We start from the raw sequence: 19,017 nt of genomic DNA on the forward strand, positions 1-19,017 counted from the left end.
AGAGCTGAGACTGGGGTTCCATGGGTAAAGGAGCAAGAGGTCAGCAGGAGTGCTGACACCTAGGTCACTTACAATAAGTTCTGGTGAATAAATGAAAGATAAGAACCAAGACACACATGAATTATTTCAATAAAACTGTAAGAAATTACATAGAGATGTAGGTAAAATGTGAAGATGACTGGTTTATTATAGAATGGATATAGAATTTACAGCCAAAAATCTATGGATTTGAGAGCTCTGTATGTTGTTTGCTTGTGGTATATCCTTGACAAGTAACTTCAACTTTCCAAGTTCCTGTTTTCTTATCTGTAAAATAGGGGCAACAATTTGTATAACTTCTCTGAAGAGTTTTTGGTAAGAATTTTTAATAAATGGTATGAAAGTGCACTATAAAAATCTGAAACTATTAGGTAGGAAGTTAGGCATAAGCAACAAGAGGTGACCTGGCCAAAAAAAGATTCAAGCTGGTCTTTAAAATCCATCCCAGACACACCCTAGTGCAGCCCAAGAGAGCTCACAGATATGCTACAAATTAATCACAGAAACTTCTTCAACTCTAGCACATGTGCCCTTAATACACAGCTGTGTCCTCAAGTGACTTTAGGCAGTCGGGAGCTCCTTAAGTGTCATAAATATTCTATACATACATATGAATATTAAAGACTGAATTACGGGAAAGACATACATACCAAGAGCCTATTGGTATGTAACTTGCAACTGTCAATCAAAACTGTCAGTCCATACCCAGCTAAATGAATATGTAAAAGCCCTGTCTTCAAAACTCCCATACCTCATCATCTGTTGACAGTGCCTCTCTTGGCTTGGCCCACCTCTCCCTTGTGGTGTTCTTTCTGTTCCTTACTTAATAAACTTGTTTTTGCCACAGATAAGACCCCGGATTCTTCTCTGTGGCCTTACCAAGAACCCAGGCTCACAAGGGCGTCGCCAATGCAGTAACAGAACCCGTATATACATGGCCACTCTAGTCTATGATTAGAAAACAAGGTCATATTTATTCCTATTATATGGTAACACTAAATCCCACTAGTCCAACTAATAAAATTAGCTCTAAGCTTCTTCCTAGTTTTTTAAAATTTTCTAGGCTATTGCTCACATGTATCCAGGATTCAGGGCTATCCTTCTGTGGGAAAACTGCTGAAGCTTCCTCAAGCCTTGGTACAGGTAAGACACTGTGTGCTCCTATTTCCCACAGTACAACTGAGAGCAGGCTGTGACTTTCATCATCGAGAATTTGTTGAAGCATCTCGTTAAAAATAGAAGGCTTACTTCTAGGGCAACTTCCAATTGGCATTAGAGTTTGTTAAATTAATTAAACAAAAAGAGTCATTAGGCTGACGTGACTCTAATGCCATGGCAGCTGATGTAAGCAAACCAAAATTTAAGCCTGTAAATGCCTCAAGGTTAAGTAATCAAAATCCAAGGTCAACCAATCGCAAAGAGTTTAGGCTTTAAGCAACTGCCAAATGCACCACCCTTATGGCAGAAAGTAAGAACTAAAGAGCCTCTTGATGAAAGTGAAAGAGAGAGTGAAAAAGTTGGCTTAAAGCTCAACACTCAGAAAACAAAGATTATGGCATCTGGTCTTCACTTCATGGCAAATAGATGGGGAAAGAGTGGAAACAGTGGCTGACTATTTTTTCTGGGCTCCAAAATCACTGCAGATAGTGACTGCAGCCATGAAATTAAAAGACGCTTACTCCTTGGAAGGAAAGTTATGACCAAGCTAGACAGCATATTGAAAAGCAGAGACATTACTTTGCCAACAAAGGCTCATCTAGTCAAGGCTATGGTTTTTCCAGTAGTCATGTATGGATGTGAGAGTTGGACTATAAAGAAAGCTGAGCACTGATGAATTGATGGTTTTGAACTGTGGTGTTGGAGAAGACTCTTGAGAGTCCCTTGGACTGCAAGGATATCCAACCAGTCCATCCTAAAGGTGATCAGTCCTGGGTGTTCATTGGAAGGACTGATGTTGAAGCTGAAACTCCAATACTTTGGCCACCGCATGTGAAGAGTTGACTTATTGGAAAAGACCCTAATGCTGGGAAGGATTGGGGGCAGGAGGAGAAGGGGACGAAGTTTTTTAAACTTCATTTTATATTGATTATAATTGATTAGCAATGTTGTGACAGTTTCAGGGAAACCCCAATTTCCTAGTTGATTAGCAATGTTGTGATGGTCTCAGGTGTACAGCAAAGTGGTTCAGTCATACTTATACATGTATCAATTCTTTTCCAAATTATTTTCCTAGTTAAGATTATTACAGAGTTTTGAAAACTTGTAAAATTTTTAATATGCCTCAGTAAGACTTTTAACAAATCCCTCAGAGGCAAGCCATTCTCTACAAAGGAGAAGCCGGTTCATCTGTCACTGAAGGCATCAGGCATTTTCTAACCTCACAGTCTGGGCCCAACTACCTATTCTCTAAGGAGAAAGCAGATTCTCACCGGCCAAGGCCAAGGCCTTTCTCAATTCCTATCTCACACTTAAATCCTTCCTGTGTTTCTTGACAGTGTAAACATATCCGTTCCTTTTAGCTTGGTACTTTTACCACAAGAAAGAGTCCAGTCCTGTGAACCACTGAAGACTGTCAAAGTATTTGATGATACATTTATCTAAGCTTGACTTGTTGTGTACACACACGCACACACACAGAGGTCAGTTCAGTCACTCAGTCGTGTCCGACTCTTTGCGACCCCATGGACTGTAGCACTCCAGGCCTCCCTGTCCATCACCAACACTCAGAGCTTGCTCAGACTCATGTCCATTGAGTCAGAGATGCCATCTAACCATCTCATCCTCTGTCGTCCCCTTCTCCTCCTGCCTTCAATCTTTCCCAGCATCAGGGTCTTTTCCAAGGAGTCAGTTCTTCACATCAAGTGGCCAAAGTATTGGAGTTTCAGCTTCAGCATAGTCCTTCCAATGAAGATTCAGAACTGATTTCCTTTAGGATTGACTGGTTTGATCTCCTTGCAGTCCAAGGGACTCACACACACACACACACACACACACACACACACAACTAATGCAGTATAAGTAGTCCATTCCACACTATGTGCTATGCCATCAAAATTCCACCTTTCTAGCTTACAATCTTTGGTCCAGTCAGCTGGGTTGGAGGGAAAATGATCCTGATAGTCTGTAAGAAAAATACATGGCTAAGATTATCTCCCAGGGAGAAAATGATTATTTCAGCATATGGCCTGTCCTTGCACTGATTTAACACATTTTTCTTGGTCTGAAACATCTGCTTTGGGCTATTTCATTGTACTAAGATTCCCCAGGAACAATGAGGAAGCAATAACTTCTAATAAAATGCCCTACCAAAGGAATCCTCCACAGAAAAAAAGAACATTTGCCTGAAAGACAAAGCACTGTCTCTATCCAAGGAGGCAGGGTCTATCTGTAATTTTCCCCAAAGGCAGTTTTTCCAGTTACAGAAAAATATTTAGGTGTCATTCTCTACTCAATTTCTTATATATTACATAACCATTGGCTACTATAATTTTAAAAGATTAAAATGACAGCAAATGCTCTTAATATATAATACAAATATATGATTAAATGTAAAGTATATCTTAGAATTTGAATACTTATGCCTTTTTATAACTTCTAGAATAAACAATAGAATAAATTGTTACACTATCAACAAACATTAAAAAGTCAAACATGTTGGCATTTTGTGTGCATATTTAGTAAACAATGTATAACACAATTTTTCTTTTATTATGAAATTAATGTGCATTATTCTTGAACATGTCTAGATTAAAATATTAGTAGAAAATTTTAGCCCAAAATAATTTTAATGTTTAATGTCCTTATTTACAAATAGTTAGAAATTTCATTTCCAAATATACTGGCCAATAACTTAGTAGGGTTTTCTACTTGTAATAATCTCTTACATCATTCCAAATACAGTATCATCATTATAAATTTCTTCATGCTAAAGACTAAAGCACAACCATTCACTTCATACAATGATACAGGTGTATGTAACAATTAAAGTGATGACATACAGTTTTATCTATTATTAAAAAATAATAATATATCATAAAAATAAAAAATTATTACAAAACAATAATTAAGTGTAAGTAACTAGTCACACAGAAAAAATCTGGAAGGGTGTCAATTTTTTCTTCATACATTCAATTCTCTAGTTTAAACATCTATTACTTCAACCTTAAAATATAGCTTTCTAGAATTGATATTAATAGCAAAAATGGGTAAAATGTAAAATCAAACTGGAGAATCAGAAAAACCTTTTAAGGTGTTCATTATGAACATGTAAATCTAATGAACATAGTTTTAAATTACAGATTGGTTAATTATTAATTGAGCCTTTAATTCTCAGAAACGGTGTTAGCTTGTTTAATTGATATTGAGGCCACATTATCTTACTCTTATTTTATATTTTATTCTTGGATCCTCTATCTAAAACTGGCACCAGTTTTACATCCTTTATAGTTGAATAGAATAAAATTATTGATTTTACTTGTTAATTATCTATTTACTCTAATAGAATATAAGTTTCACGAGGTCTAGACCTGGCTTTGTTCATTCTAGTACTTCAATTTCATGCATTGTTTACAGTAGGTATCCAATGAGAAAACTGATAAACTCTGACTCAAAAACTTTTTCGTTCAGATTATCTGGCTTTGGTACTTCAAATATTTCCTGTTGGTGTGTTGAAATGAGCTAGTGGTATGTTTTCATCACACTGTTCCTATGAATCCTGTTGTTGGTTTTAAACCTAAATGCATGTTCCTAGCTTGGATACAGGAAACCTCATCTTATTCGCTGTGTGTGCTGACACTATTCTTGGCTTTATTTCATTTTCTTTATTTATGGCCTTTTGAATTCAATATATTCATTTTTTCACTTTGTCTTATCATGTTTATTTATAAGGATGCTTTACATTCTCTTGAAAATGAAAAAGGCGGATAAGGAAGAACATAAAGAAGAGCATACATTTGATATGCACTGATTATAATTAGAATGACTATAATTTATCACTCAAACCATGGCATTTTTTGAGAGTGAAATAGAAAGTCTATAATAATCACATCAACAAAACAGCTATTTCTGGAAAAATAAGATGTCACTCTAATTGTAATAACTTTGCATTTGGCAAAATACAGAAAACTGTAAATACAGAAACAATGAGTCAGGAAACATGTGCTCTGGCTTGGTCTAGCCAGGTCTTCGGGACAAGGACACAGAGCATGGTCCTCTGCTCTCCAGCTGGTATTCTCTGTGCACGTAGCATCACTCTCCTTCTTCTAGTCTATCCTTATCTGGAATCCTTTTCACATAGAGTACAGAAGTTCAACGGTATCACTCTATTCTCAAGGTACAGATTATTCTTTCTGTGTTGTTACCCACTAAATTATCCTATGAACTCATGCAATTCAAGCAAAAGCTGAAAGTTTCTCAGTACTATATTCTAGATTTCTGTCTCAGAATTCTCCTTGAGGCAATGAACACAGAGAAGACTATACTAAACATCTAAGCAGAAAAAAAGATGAAACATTGGGAGGAAGAGAAAGAAGATGGACTAATATTTCAAAATATTATTCCACCAAACCTCTCACAACTGGGTCCAGTTCAGTTCAGTTGCTCAGTTGTGTCCAACTCTTTGCAACCCAAAGAACTGCAGCACACCAGCTCTCGCTGTCCATCACCAGCCCCCAGAGCTTACTCAAACTCATGTCGATAGCATCGGTGATGCTATCCAACCATCTCATCCTCTGTCATCCTCTTCTCCTCAATCTTTCCAAGCATCAGGGCCTTTTCCAAGGAATCAGTTCTTCACATCAGGTGGCCGAAGATTCAGCTTCAGCATCAGTTCTTCCAGTGAAGATTCAGGACTGATATCCTTTAGGATGGACTGGTTGGATCTCCTTGCAGTCCAAGGGACTCTCAAGAGTCTTCTCCAACACCACAGTTCAAAACCATCAATTCTTCGGCGCTCAGCTTTCTTTATAGTCCAACTCTCACATCCATATATGACTACTGGAAAAACCATAGCTTTGACTAGATGGACCTTTGTTGACAAAGTAATGTCTCTGTTTTTTAATATGCTGTCTAGGTTGGTCATAGCTTTTCTTCCAAGGTGCAAGTGTCTTTTAATTTCATGGCTGCAGTCACCATCTACAGTGATTTTGTAGCACAAAAAAAAGGTCTCTCACTGTTTCCACTGTTTCCCCATCTATTTGCCATGAAGTGATGGGACCAGATGCCATGATCTTAGTTTTCTGAATGTTGAGTTTTAAGCCAACTTTTTCACTCTCCTTCACAACTGGGTCCATTCCGGCCTATTTTTCTCCTTAACATCTTTGCATGAGCAGTGTAAACTAAGACCTGGTGCAGACAAAAAAAGAAAAGAAAAGAATGCTTCTAGCTTCTGTCCATGGCTATATATGCAGGAGATATAAATAATATTTTTTAAAAAGTTAATTTGTGGATATTTCAGGAAGGCTGGTCTGCAATACATGATAATGCTTCTGGTCAACAAAAAATGATGTCACTAAAAATGAATAGAAAAAACTTCACAGTTTTGCTCAGCAACCAGTAAACAAAAATGGAGAGACCAGCACAACAGCCTCTATATAGAACAAACTGGAAGGAGTTAGACAAAGGCTTTATATGTGACTGTGGAGATACTGAACAATTAAGACAGAAAAGATATTTCAAAGAGTTTCTAGTTCAACAGATTTGTGTTCTCTTCACATTAGTATATCTGGAAAATGAGAACTTACATAGTTGTTATTCATATGAAGGCCAAAATATACATTAGAATATGTGGTTTTAACTTATGATCAGTCATTGACTGTGCACAACTTTCCTCATTTTAGGAGCTTGCTGCCACCTATGGATAAGAATAGAGTTTTACAGCTTGCATCAAGACTGTCCAACATCACTCCACCAGTGAGTAATAACATAGCAGTGAATTGCAGGTTTAGCTTGAGTTTCATACATTTCAATTCAGTCAATTCAGTTCAAACAATGCCATCATCAGTATTTAACACTTGATTAGGTACTGGACAATCAGAGATATATAAACAAGGCTTTGATCCTCAAGTAGCTTAGAGTTTAGTAGGTGAGTTAAACCTAGAAACAGATCAAATTTCAATACCATGAGATAAAAGAAAATGTGCTACAGGGCAACAATTCAGCTTTAATAATGTAAAAGTATAAAGCAGGAAGTGTGAGAGTAAAGGCTGAGAAATTAGATACAGTCCAGATATGCAAAATAGTGTGCTTAAAAGTAGAAAATTATTCAAGTAAATAATACAACATAAGTGTATTTGTGTGTGTTGATGGTAATATACAATAAATTAGGTCCTACATGTGTTGAATGAAGATGTTAATTATATATATCTCAAGCTCTGACAACAGTTCAGGACTGGAGATTGACATTGATGGGTTGGTGGATATGAATAACAGATAAAGTATGAGATAATACTATACAGGCAAAGTGAGAACAAGGGGCCAAATAATGGAGTTAAAGAACATATTTATTGAGAATCAAAGAGCAAGAAATCTACCAGGAGTTTATAAGCGTAAAACCAGGAGATCCCTAGAGCACTAAAAAGAGATTTAAAACTTTTTTACCATGTTGCAGGATTCTTTTATAATATCTGATAAAAACATGTGTGCACTTGTCCAGTAAAATCAATATAAAATAATGTTAAACAGAATATGCAATATTAACTAATAACAGCCAGGATAACCAATATAATTAGTATTTACTTGTAGAAGTTAATGTGCTTCATACAATTAGTATTAACTAACAGTTACACCCTTGTACCTCTAGTTTTATATTCTGAAACATAGAAATGAAAGCTGAAAGTAAGAAAAAAGCATAGTTTATTAGAAAAGATGTCATTATTTGATTCTTAATTTTCAGAACAGACTTTTATGTATGAAATAATTATCATATATTATACTAAATTAATTTAATCTTGTGCTAAAAACCTTTGACTCATAAAATGACATAGCTACACATAGGATATACACTACAAAGCCCATGCTGCAAAAAAAGTATAGGCAAGTATGATGTAACATCAGAATTTTCCAAGACTCTAAGCTGATTCTTTTACATCTTTGCCTTTGTCTTTGGATTGATGATGGCAAAGATCAATTTCTTTGGCAAAGTTTGTCCTACTAATAATGTGTAACTGCAGGTTGGCAGCTGTCCTGTGATTCAAGAGAAGGACTCCGGGATTCCCACTCTACCTTCAATGAAAGCTCTAGACACATTAAAATTTCCTTTGAATTTTTTTTATCTTCACAAAGGTTAAAAACTATCAATCTGGATGAGATCATTTTTATCCAGATATTAGTATATATATTTTTTTATTATTGTGCAGATTAGAATGTACAGAAGCTCCAAAATAGGCAGATATTTTTAAAGAAAAATATACAGTCTGTGGAAGACATGTTGACAATTATTAATTTGCAAGCAATCTGTCAACAAGCTATGACTGGCATACCAAATAAAGCTGGGTATTATTGTAAATAAGTTGTAAAATTATTATTACAATTATTGTAAAATTGTTTCAATAGAACACAGCTATACCCATTAGTTTACAGATTGTTTATCTCTGCTTTTGCCTCACCATAGCAGAGATAAATAGTTTCTACAAAAGATTAGCCAGTAAAATAAAATCGCTTACTATCTAACCCTGCCAAACCTAGAACAAAAGCTGGACAGCGTGCATGGAACAGAATGATTCTAGTTCAACTGGGGACTAAATAGTATTTAGAGATCTCTGGCTAAGTGTTGATTAAGGCAGCCTTTTGTTCTCTTCGCACTCATATGCTGATTAGCATATTTACTTTGTTACCAACAGCAGAAGAGGATATTTCAATCACTGTGCTTGTAATAAAGACCCAGCAACGATAGTGCAATAAGAGTTGCTGACTATTGAGCACTTGCTAAACATTATGCTCAACATTTTATATGCATCACTTTATTTATATAAACTATACCACTCAGGTGCAAATGATTCTATATTATTCCCATTTTCAAGAGGATAAAATGAGGCTTGGATACTTTGGGTAGCGTTGTCAGGTCACATTTAAACCAACACCATCAATGTCAAGAGCCTCAATACTTAATATGAGATTAGAGGGCCAAGGGAATAAATAGTAGAGGATTGTTCATACCCAGCCTTTGAGTGCAGGTAAATTTGTTAGAGGTGACATATTAGCTAACTTATAAGGAAAGAGGAAGAGTTAACCAGAAAAACAGAAGAGAGGATGGGTATATGAAGGCCATAGGCAAACTCTGAACTCCCTGACAATTTTGCAGAGTAATATATAATTTAGTTTGTTTCTGGATGCTCTGAGTAACAAGATTTCATTCATAGGTCATATGAGAAATAATAATACTAAAAATAACAAAAGTTTTCCCACTTATTGAGCACATTCTATACCAGGAATGCTAAAGCTTCACATGTACCATTTGTTTCATCCACACAGTCACTCTATGAGGACTTCCCTGGTGGCCCAGTGGTTAAGATCCACCTGCCAATGCAGGAAACATGAGCTCTATCCCTGGTCTGGGATAATCCTGCATGCCACGAAGCAACTGAGTCCATGTCCCACAGCTACTGAGCCCACGTGCCTAGAACTCATGCTCCAAACAAAGGGAAGCCACCACAATAAGAAGCCCGCGCACCTCAATGAAGAATAGCCCCTACTGGCTGCAAATAGAGAAAGCCCTCCCTTGGCAACGAAGACCCAGCACAGCCAAAAATAAATCAATGAATAAATAAAGTAAAGCTTTTCTAAAAACATAAAGTCTGTTGCTTATTTATATTATATGCAGAGTACATCATGTGAAATGCTGGGCTAGATGAATCACAAGCTGGAATCAAGATTGTTGGGAGAAATATCAACAATCTCAGATATGCAGATGATACCACTGTAATGGCAAAAAGTGAAGAGGATCTAAAGAGCCTCTTGATGAAGGTGAAAGAGGAGAGTAAAAACTGGCTTAAAACTCGAATCAAAAAACTAAGATCATGGCATCCGGTCCTATCAGTTCACAGCAAACAGATGGGGGAAATGTGGAAACAGTGTCAAATTTCATTTTCTTGGGCTCCAAAATCAATGTGAATGGTGACTGCACCCATAAAACTAAAAGAAGCTTGCTCCTCGTAAGAATATCTATGTCAAACCTAGACAGTATTTTAAAAAGCAGAGACATCACTTTGCTGACAAAGGTCCGTCTAGTCAAAGCTATGGTTTTTCCAGTAGTCATGTATGGATGTGAGAGTTGGGCCAGATGCTTTCCAACTGTGGTGCTGGAGAAGATTCTTCAGAGTCCCTTGGGCAACAAGGAGATCAAACCAGTCAACACTAAAGGAAATCAACCCTGAATATTCATTGATTCTGAAGCTGAAGCACCAATAATTTGGCCACCTGATGCAAAGAACTGACTCATTGGAAAAGACCCTAATGCTGAGAAAAATTAAGGGCAAGAGAAGAAGGGAGCGACAGAGGATGAGATGGTTGGATGGCATCACTGACTCAGTGGACATGAGTTTGAGGAAACTCAAGAGAGATAGCGATGGACAAAGAAGCCTGGCATGCTGCAGTTGAAGGGGTCACAAAGAATCTGACATGATTTAGCAACTGAACAACAATTAAAAAAATAACTTTATCAGGCAAATATTATTACTATCCCTATTTTACAGATGTCACAACAGGTAAAAATAAGTTAAATATATTGCCAGAGTTACCTGGTTAGTATCCCTGGTGTTCAGATAGTAAAGAATCTGCCTGCAATTCAGGAGACATAGGTTCGATTCTTGGGTTGAGAAATTCCCATGGAGAAAGGAGTGGCAACCTTTCAGTATCCTTGCCTGGAGAATCCCTGGGACAGAGAAGCCTGGTGGGCTAGAGTCCAAGGGATTGCCAAGAGTCAAACACGACTGACTGACTAACGCTTTCAATTTTCATCTGGTTGGTAAGTGGCAGAGCTAGTTTTCAAAACTTGTCATTCTGAATATAGGTCTTTTAACCACTGCACTGCAGTGCCTTGCATTGGGAAACTCCTTGAGTATGATGCAGTAGCTCTCTGAGGAATGGCAATCTGACAGCAACTCACCCCTACCCAGCTGACTTTTCAAGTACTGAATTCAATTTTCCAAAGGTAAGGACACAATGACTCTAGAGAATGGGTTTAAAGAATCAGCTCTATCTTGGGAGTGTCCTGCTATGGATTAATTTGAGTGCCTACCTCTCTGGCCCTTACCCCCAGTTCATATATTGAAGCCCTAAGCCCCAGTGTGACTGTACCTGGAGACAGTCTTTAGGAAGTAATAAAGGTTAAATGAGGTCAGAAGGAGACTTGCAGATGACCAACATCCTCCCATGGTGGAGGGGGAAATGTCTCTTTCTCTCCTTATAAGACCATAATCCAATCAGACTAGGGCCCACCCTTATGACCTGCAAGACAGACGCAGTCCTGGAAAACAGTTAGGGAGCACTAATTTATAAAATCTGCCCCACCCGACCCGTTCCCCACACCAGCCCCATGAATGGTCTGTACTGGCTGCCAGGTACTTGTTTGAGTTGGAATAAAATACATGCAGGGGTCAAGGCGGGCACTTGTAACCCACAAGCTATTAAAAACTTCCACATGGAGCTGTAGGGCCCTTTGGAACCAGAGAGTGCCTCCTGGCGGCCAAATACTTGAATTTCTAACGAACCCAATGAATGCACTCTGATGGTGTTATCTGAGTCATGGACACAAGGCTCTAGTCTGTTTAGATTTCCCCATGAAATTCTAGTGCAAACTGCTTTGATAGGGTTTCATATAAAAAGCCAATTTACTTTAAAGAGAGAAAAAGAAAGAGCAATGGAGAGATTTTCTGTTTGAGTTGAAGAATATCAAGAAGTCAGTGAGATCAGACTGACTACAAATGACTTTAAAAGCCTCAAATCACCCACAGTGGAGACCAGTCCTTTGAAGTTACAAACAATGTTTGGCAGCACTTAGTAGAGATGCAAATGGGTCCCCGAGGGATACAAGAAACCTTGGCAGAGAACAGTAAAGAGCGTTACAAAAAGTTTCATTCAATGGAAAGAGGATGCTGGCCATGGAATTCTCCAGGTAAGAATATTGGAATGGGTCACTGTTTTCCAGGGCACCTTCCCAACCCAGAAATCAAACCAGTGTCTCCTACATTGCAGGTAGGTTCTTTACCAGCTGAGCTACCAGGGAAGCTTATCTCTAGAGGCAGTCACAATCACTTAAGGGCACCAAAATCTCCACAACTCTGAGTGACTGAGTCTAAAAATAACTTCAAGTCATCTCAGAAGCTTAAAGAGCTATGTCACAGGGGAATAATGGTTTTGATGCAAATGCTCAACTTCAGAAAGCTTGAAGCTTCTGAATGGCAGGAAAGAATTGGAAGCTAAAAGAACAACAACAACAAAATGCTTGAAAACTTCCACACACAATGGGAACTCGTTGTCGTGATAAACAGAGACAGTTAAAATCTCTGATTGAAACTCTCCTGAGGATGAGCGTGCCTCATCTCAACAGAGAAGACTTACACTGATGATGGCAACTTGAAATCAGAGGGAAAATGTGGTTCAGAAAAATGAGACAAGATAGTCAGAAGCGGATTTTAAATTCTTTAAACAGACTTAAAAGAGAAAACAAGTGATAATTTAAAAGTTATCTGAAGACAATCGAATGAAATAAAAGTCTCAAACTCAGAGAGCGTCTTTAGAGTGTGAAAACGCATATTTTGAACATCAAATTCAAAAGCCTCGACTGAGACTTTAAAAACTGTCTAAACTACATCATGAATATGAAACGCAGCATCAACTGAGGAGGGAATTTATAACTTAATATGGAGTAGAACACACAGAGAGGAAGGCAATGTAGAAGATGAAGGCAGAGACAGGAATGTTGCAGACTCCAGGAGCTAGAAAACACAGGAAAAGAACTCTCGCCCAGAGCATCCAGAGTGTGAGTCCCTGCCAGTTGATTTCTAACTTCTGGCTTACAGAACTGTGACAAAATACATTCGTTGGTTAAAAAAACGAGAGAGAGAAGAAGAGAGTACAAACTTCCCAAAGTTTATGAAAACATTACCTTTACATACTGAAAACTTGATACTTGCAGTAACATGGCCGAATGTGGGGAAAGAATCAGAAAGCACCGCTTCTTCCTAGATATAGGATTTTCACCTATGACAAAAAAATTTGAAGTTGCTTGGCAGCTCTGTTGACTGAAAGCTCAAAGAACTAAGAAGATGATCAAAACAGACAAAAATGAGCAGAATCAGAGTTTAGAATCCTGTCTTTGCCGCACCTGGTATTCCACTTGCAGCCCAGGACAGCTGCCAGAGAAGGTCAGGGAATTTCCTGCATCCTCAAGTTGCCAGGGAAGGAGGGGGATATGAGGTCACAAGGGTCCAGGGTGATGTGCAGGTTTGATTCAGTTGCTGAGAGCATCCATATGTACAGCCAAAGACCTGATATGATTTCCTCTCTTTAAAGAAATTTTGATTGACCTTTTTCTAGTGTAGCTGCTGCCCTTTAAATGATGATGCATTTTCTCTTATTAAAGTTTTATATATTATAACTCCTAAAAGAGTAGTTTCAGAATATAGATAGATGAAACTGTAATTCTTATTAAAACATTATTTTCAACTGGACCTCCAAGAATTTGATTGTATAAGTATTGTCTTTTAAATGAATAAATTAGTCCATGAAAACTGCAGCCATAATTGAAGCTTTACCTGACCAGTCAAAGATATTCGAAATATAAAAGTCTATTTCTATATGCTGCCAGTTATATGAAGAAATCAGTACAAATAACCTAATACTTACTTTAATATTATTACTTTAATAATCAGTGACTGGCTTTGAAAATAATGCTGTAGCCGTGTTCTGGGAAACAAACTCACTCAGAAGGATAAGGCAGATAGCAGATAGCAGAGTGCAGTTTATTACACCGGCGGGCCCAAGGCACAGTCTCCTCTTAGCCAAGGACCCCAACCAGCTTTTGTGAAAACCTTATATACCTTAAGTGTACGTGCCCAAACCCACCTCCCCAAATTCTCTGAAACTAGTTTGAACAAAGGAAAAGAAAGATACAATCAAAGTTAACCCATGATTCATATGCCTTAAGCCTAGGTAGTTAACAGTGGCCACTTATCAATAGGCCTGTAATCATACCCCAAAAAGCATAATAGAATTTATGATTCTATTCGGTTACACAGATAGTTAGGGTGGTTTTTAGGGTGTTTTTAGGGTGTTTCTGGGTACGAGCCCTGGGGCTCTTCCATCTCGGGGGTCTGGTTTTCCAGTTGGTACGTCGTTTCCATAGATACTGGGCATATTGCTCAAAGTCCACAGTCCAGCCCAAGATGGAGTCCTGCTTTCAAGACAGAGCCTATTCTGTTCCCTCCTTCAGCAACATGAAAATACCGAAACAACAGTCCCTTGGCAAAATTTACTCTTCTTTCTCTTTAGGAATTTTTCTCATGTTTTGGGTATGCTTAATCGTTTGTCCTGATGCTTGGAAAGACTGAAGGCAAAAGGAGAAGGAGACAGCGGAGGATGAGATGGTTAGATAGCATCACCAACGTAATACACATGGATCTGAGTAAACTCCAGAGGATAGCGGAGGACTGAGGAGCCTGGCATACTACAGTTCATGAGCTCGTAAAGAGTTGGACACAAATGAGCGACTAAACAGCAACAATCTTTTGAAGATTAATTCAATATAATTTAGTTGAGTTTCTTTGATAGCCCCAATTAAACCTACTATTAAGTTTTTATTGGTTTAATAATAATTTTGTAGATTATTTTAGGGTGAGTTAACATTTTTAATGATGTCTCATATCCACAGAAAAACATACATGAATATTTAATAAACTCTTTCATATATTCAGCAGAATTTTCTTCATTCACATGCTGCACATTTAAGACTTGTTTTTCGGCATGTTAACCTACCAATAATTATGAGAATACAACATTTTAAGGTGTTAAGCTTTGTTTCCTGCATTTTTTCCCTTCTTTCTTTCCTTCAGTTAGTCTCTTTGCATAACCTCTGAGAGAATGGGTAAAACAGGAAGACAACAGTTTGTTCCAAGTGTTTCATCTTTTTATTTTGAAAAGCTTAAACCTTGGAGGAGAGAGAGAGAATTTGGAGAGGGAATAAAATACCTTTGGGAGAAAGATGACAGGAACAGTATGTACCCTTTCACCTGTCACCATCTGAATCACAAAGACATATGGGCATGCTCTAGCCAGACTACCCTAGATTTGGAAAAGGGAGAAGAGAGAGACAGGGGCAGAATCTTTAAAGGAGGGGCAATAGGGCAGATCTAGGCAGAAAGATCAGGATCAGCCTTGAAGAAAGTTTCCAGTGCCCTGAAAATAGCTATGAAGCAGCAGCAACTTGGGTACGCATGACAAGCAAGGCAAAGTCTATTGCAGAGGATAAGAAGAGGGGCAGAACTCCCCAAATTAACAAAGCCTTGCCACTCTGCGGGGCCCCCAGTGCTGACAATACCAGAGATGTACCACATGAAGCAAGAACTCTTTATCTTCTAAAAATTCCCTGAGTCGAATACACACTCACAATCCAACCCCACACCAAACACATACACATTAGTAATTATCTTGTTATACTGATGATAGGTTTCCTCATTTAGCCCATTTCCTCATTTTGTGGACTTGTTAAAAAGTATGGCATGATACCATATCCTTCACTTTCTCATATTAGGTGAGAAATAAAACATTGACACTTCAGTTGCTGCTCTTTATTTTTGTTGGATTCTGTGAGCTAATCAAAATGCATAGAGCTATGCATATTAGTTAATATCTCAGAATTTGTCATTTATTTGTTCCATGTTTTAATAAATTTGGCATGTATTTCCACAGGTTGATACTTAGGAATGAGGTTATCTGTGGCTTAGAGTTTTCAAATTTTTATGAACTTTTTAATGTCACATATAACACACATACAGAAATGTAAATAAACCAGAGGTACACAGTGTTCTGTGATATACAAGTACAAAGTGATCTCCTGTTACAGCACCTTATACGAGAGAGAGAGTAATAACAGCAAGTGCTCCCTAACCTCCTCACTCCTTACATAGATGGAAAGCTTAACCACAAATAAGGTTTGGGTTGATGGGTCTAAAACACCAATATGATGACTGCTTCCAATTTTTTCTTTCTCCTTTCAAAATAACATAATTTCCATACACTAAATGTGCCCTTTGTGTATGGTTTTGAGAGTTTTCATGAACATAATCAGTGTGCACCTACCTCTATAAGGAAAGTATATAGTATATATCTCATCCCAAAATGTATTAATATCTCTTCATTCATTTGGAATCAACAAATATCCCATTGCCAGCTCCTGGAATCTACTTACTTGTTCCCTGAGCAGACATATTGCCTTGCAATAATATCATATAAATGGAATCATACAGTATATAGCCACTTAAGTCTGTCTACTTTCACATAGCATTATGTAACTGAGAGTAATCCTTAGAAAAATGCCATATTTGCTTTACAGTTCCAGTGCTGCCTGTTCAGCAACATTTTTTCCAAACACAGCTTGCCAGGGCCACTTACTTACAAGAAATAAATCACTTTTAATGTTAGGGAGAGACATATAAAGTTTATTAAAATACAGCTTGACAATCACTATGCAAGTATAAATGAAGATTAATGGTGGCAACAATGAGGGAGCATAGACAGCTATGCATGAGACACTCTGGAGGTGGCTCACTTTTCTTGGCATGAAATTTACAACTCCTTTATCACTGGGTTTATTTTAGCTGAATCATGAAGGTGATCTTTCCAGTAAGAAATAAGGGGGAAGTAGTTGAGGCAAAGGAAACAGCGAGAACAAGGGTATGGTCATGGAAAATCACATGGCACATTTTGATGTCACAGTGCAATATGTGTGATTGCAGAAAAGGACGTGCATCTATCTCAATTTCCTAGTTCAAATACAAGACCCCACTTTCATATGATATTCTGCCATCTAGATATAATACCACTGAGTTGTGTCATGCTAAGCAAGTGTAACTGGAGTGGATTATACTGTGACTTGAAAAAATGCTAGACAAATTTTTGAGAATATGATTAATTAGTGAGCATTTTTGTTGATCAAGGAGGTAATTAGAGCCAAATGGCAGTGATTGTATATCAACTTGGGCTTTTATCATTTTTGTTTTTTAAATATTTGAGGGGCAAAAAATGAAAGGACAAAGCAGCTATTTTTAAGCAGGTTATTAGGTGCCCTTGTGTATCAATGCCAGGCCTCTCAGCAGGGGGTGCAGAAGTTACTGGGTCTTCTGAGACCAATAATGAAGCTTATTTTTAACTCCCTCATGAACCTACTGAATAACAATGTCCATTCAGATCCTTGACATGCTTTTCCTCATCAGCATAATTCATACTTTTACTGGATTAAATTTAATGAAGCAAGAACTTTTTGAGTGTCATCAATGTCTCAGTTACTGAGCCATCATCTGCAAATAACACATTGATCCAGACAATCTTTACTTCAAGGACCTCACAATTTGCTGGGGTTGGCATATAGGGAAGTGGGAAACTTTCATGAAATGGGTAAAAGTCCATTGACAGATGAATGGCTAAAGAAGATGTAATATATATATATATATGTATATACATATATATGTGTGTGTGTGAAATTTATGGAAGATAAATTAGGAGTTTTGGATTAACATATATATACTATTATATATAAAGCAGGTAAACAACAAGGATCTACCATATAGCACTGAGAACTATACTCAATATCTTCTAATAATAAAGAAGAGAAAAGAATATTCAGGTGTATATTTATGTATATAACTGAATCACTTTGCTGTACATTTGAAACTAACACATTGCAAATTAACTATATAACAATTTTAAAAAATGGTTACTAAAAAAAGAGCTGTAAGAATGTTTAGTACTTGGAACTATGGGGATCGCTGACATGTTAAGAAAACACTGGAAAAATCAAACCTGAGTAGGTAATAAACAGGTAAAAGATAAGCAACAAAGAGCCTTAAGGCCAGGGATATGAAAGAAATGGGGACTTCCTTGGTGGTCCAGTGATTTAGACTCTATATATCCAGTGCAAGGGGCTCTGGTTCATCCCTCCTGGGGAACTGAGATCCCGCATGCTGCATGAGGCAACCCAAAAGTGGAAAATTAAAAAAAAAAAAAACAAGAAAAGAATAAGAGCCTGTCCTATCAGAGGATTGTGATCTGCTTCCTAGGAGCAGAGGTGTGCATTCTGGTTGAAGAAGAGGATAAGGACAGGGGCCCACTCTGAAGACTTTGTAGCTTATATTTTGAGCTACAAAATTTGCATGAGGCCTCAAGCAAAAGATGGTGGGGATGAACTGACAGATTTAAATAGACATGTGGGTAAAAATGAAAACAAAAAAGAAGTTGTTGTCCACAAACTAGGTGAGAAGTGATGGCTATCCGCCCATGTAGTGTCAGGAGGGAAGGACGAACATGAATGGAACCGAGTGGCGTTAAAGAGGCAGACAGGTTGAAGGGACTGTCTGACAGTGGGAGGTGCAATGGACGGACATGAGAATGACCTGCGGGCTTTCAGTTGAGAGGAAACAAGGGAATTATCCCTGAGATAGGAGACCACGGGCAAGACTTTTGAAACGTGAGCGTGTAAGTGGTGCAGATGTCCAGAGTTGGCACCTGGGATGTGGAGGCCACAAGCTAGCTGTTGAATGCGCATGTGGTCTTATGGGTGAGGAGTCAGGAGCGCAGCTGAGTGGTTGTGTCTGAGGAAACCCTGGAAAGGCCAGGATACAGCAGTGACTGGTGCCCAGTGCCTTAAAACACGTCTCGGGTTGCTCTTTTCATTTCTGAAATTCTGTGAAAGCTGCAGGGATAGAGGAATGTCGCTGCTACAGCTTTAACCCTCTACTTCCCCCTTCCTCTCCTCTCGGAGGCGGAAGG

At 38.0% G+C, this 19,017-nt stretch overlaps 1 protein-coding gene across 2 annotated transcripts in view; it reads right to left on the reverse strand.

Moving 5' to 3' along the window:
• The window catches only part of C1H7orf78 (chromosome 1 C7orf78 homolog), a 62,847-nt gene extending 49,416 nt beyond the window's left edge, over window positions 1–13,431 (reverse strand). The window contains exons 1-2 of one of the 2 annotated variants that reach the window (XM_070470936.1): window positions 13,361–13,431; window positions 13,142–13,236 (exon numbers count right to left, since the gene is read on the reverse strand). The gene's annotated coding sequence lies outside the window, so the exon portion shown is untranslated. Of the gene's footprint in view, window positions 1–13,141 lie in introns of both variants that reach the window. The other variant, XM_070470933.1, reaches the window with a different exon arrangement.
• Window positions 13,432–19,017: the final 5,586 nt, after the last annotated feature.

This window comes from Odocoileus virginianus, chromosome 1, assembly GCF_023699985.2.
Source record: "Odocoileus virginianus isolate 20LAN1187 ecotype Illinois chromosome 1, Ovbor_1.2, whole genome shotgun sequence".
NCBI lineage: Eukaryota > Metazoa > Chordata > Mammalia > Artiodactyla > Cervidae > Odocoileus > Odocoileus virginianus.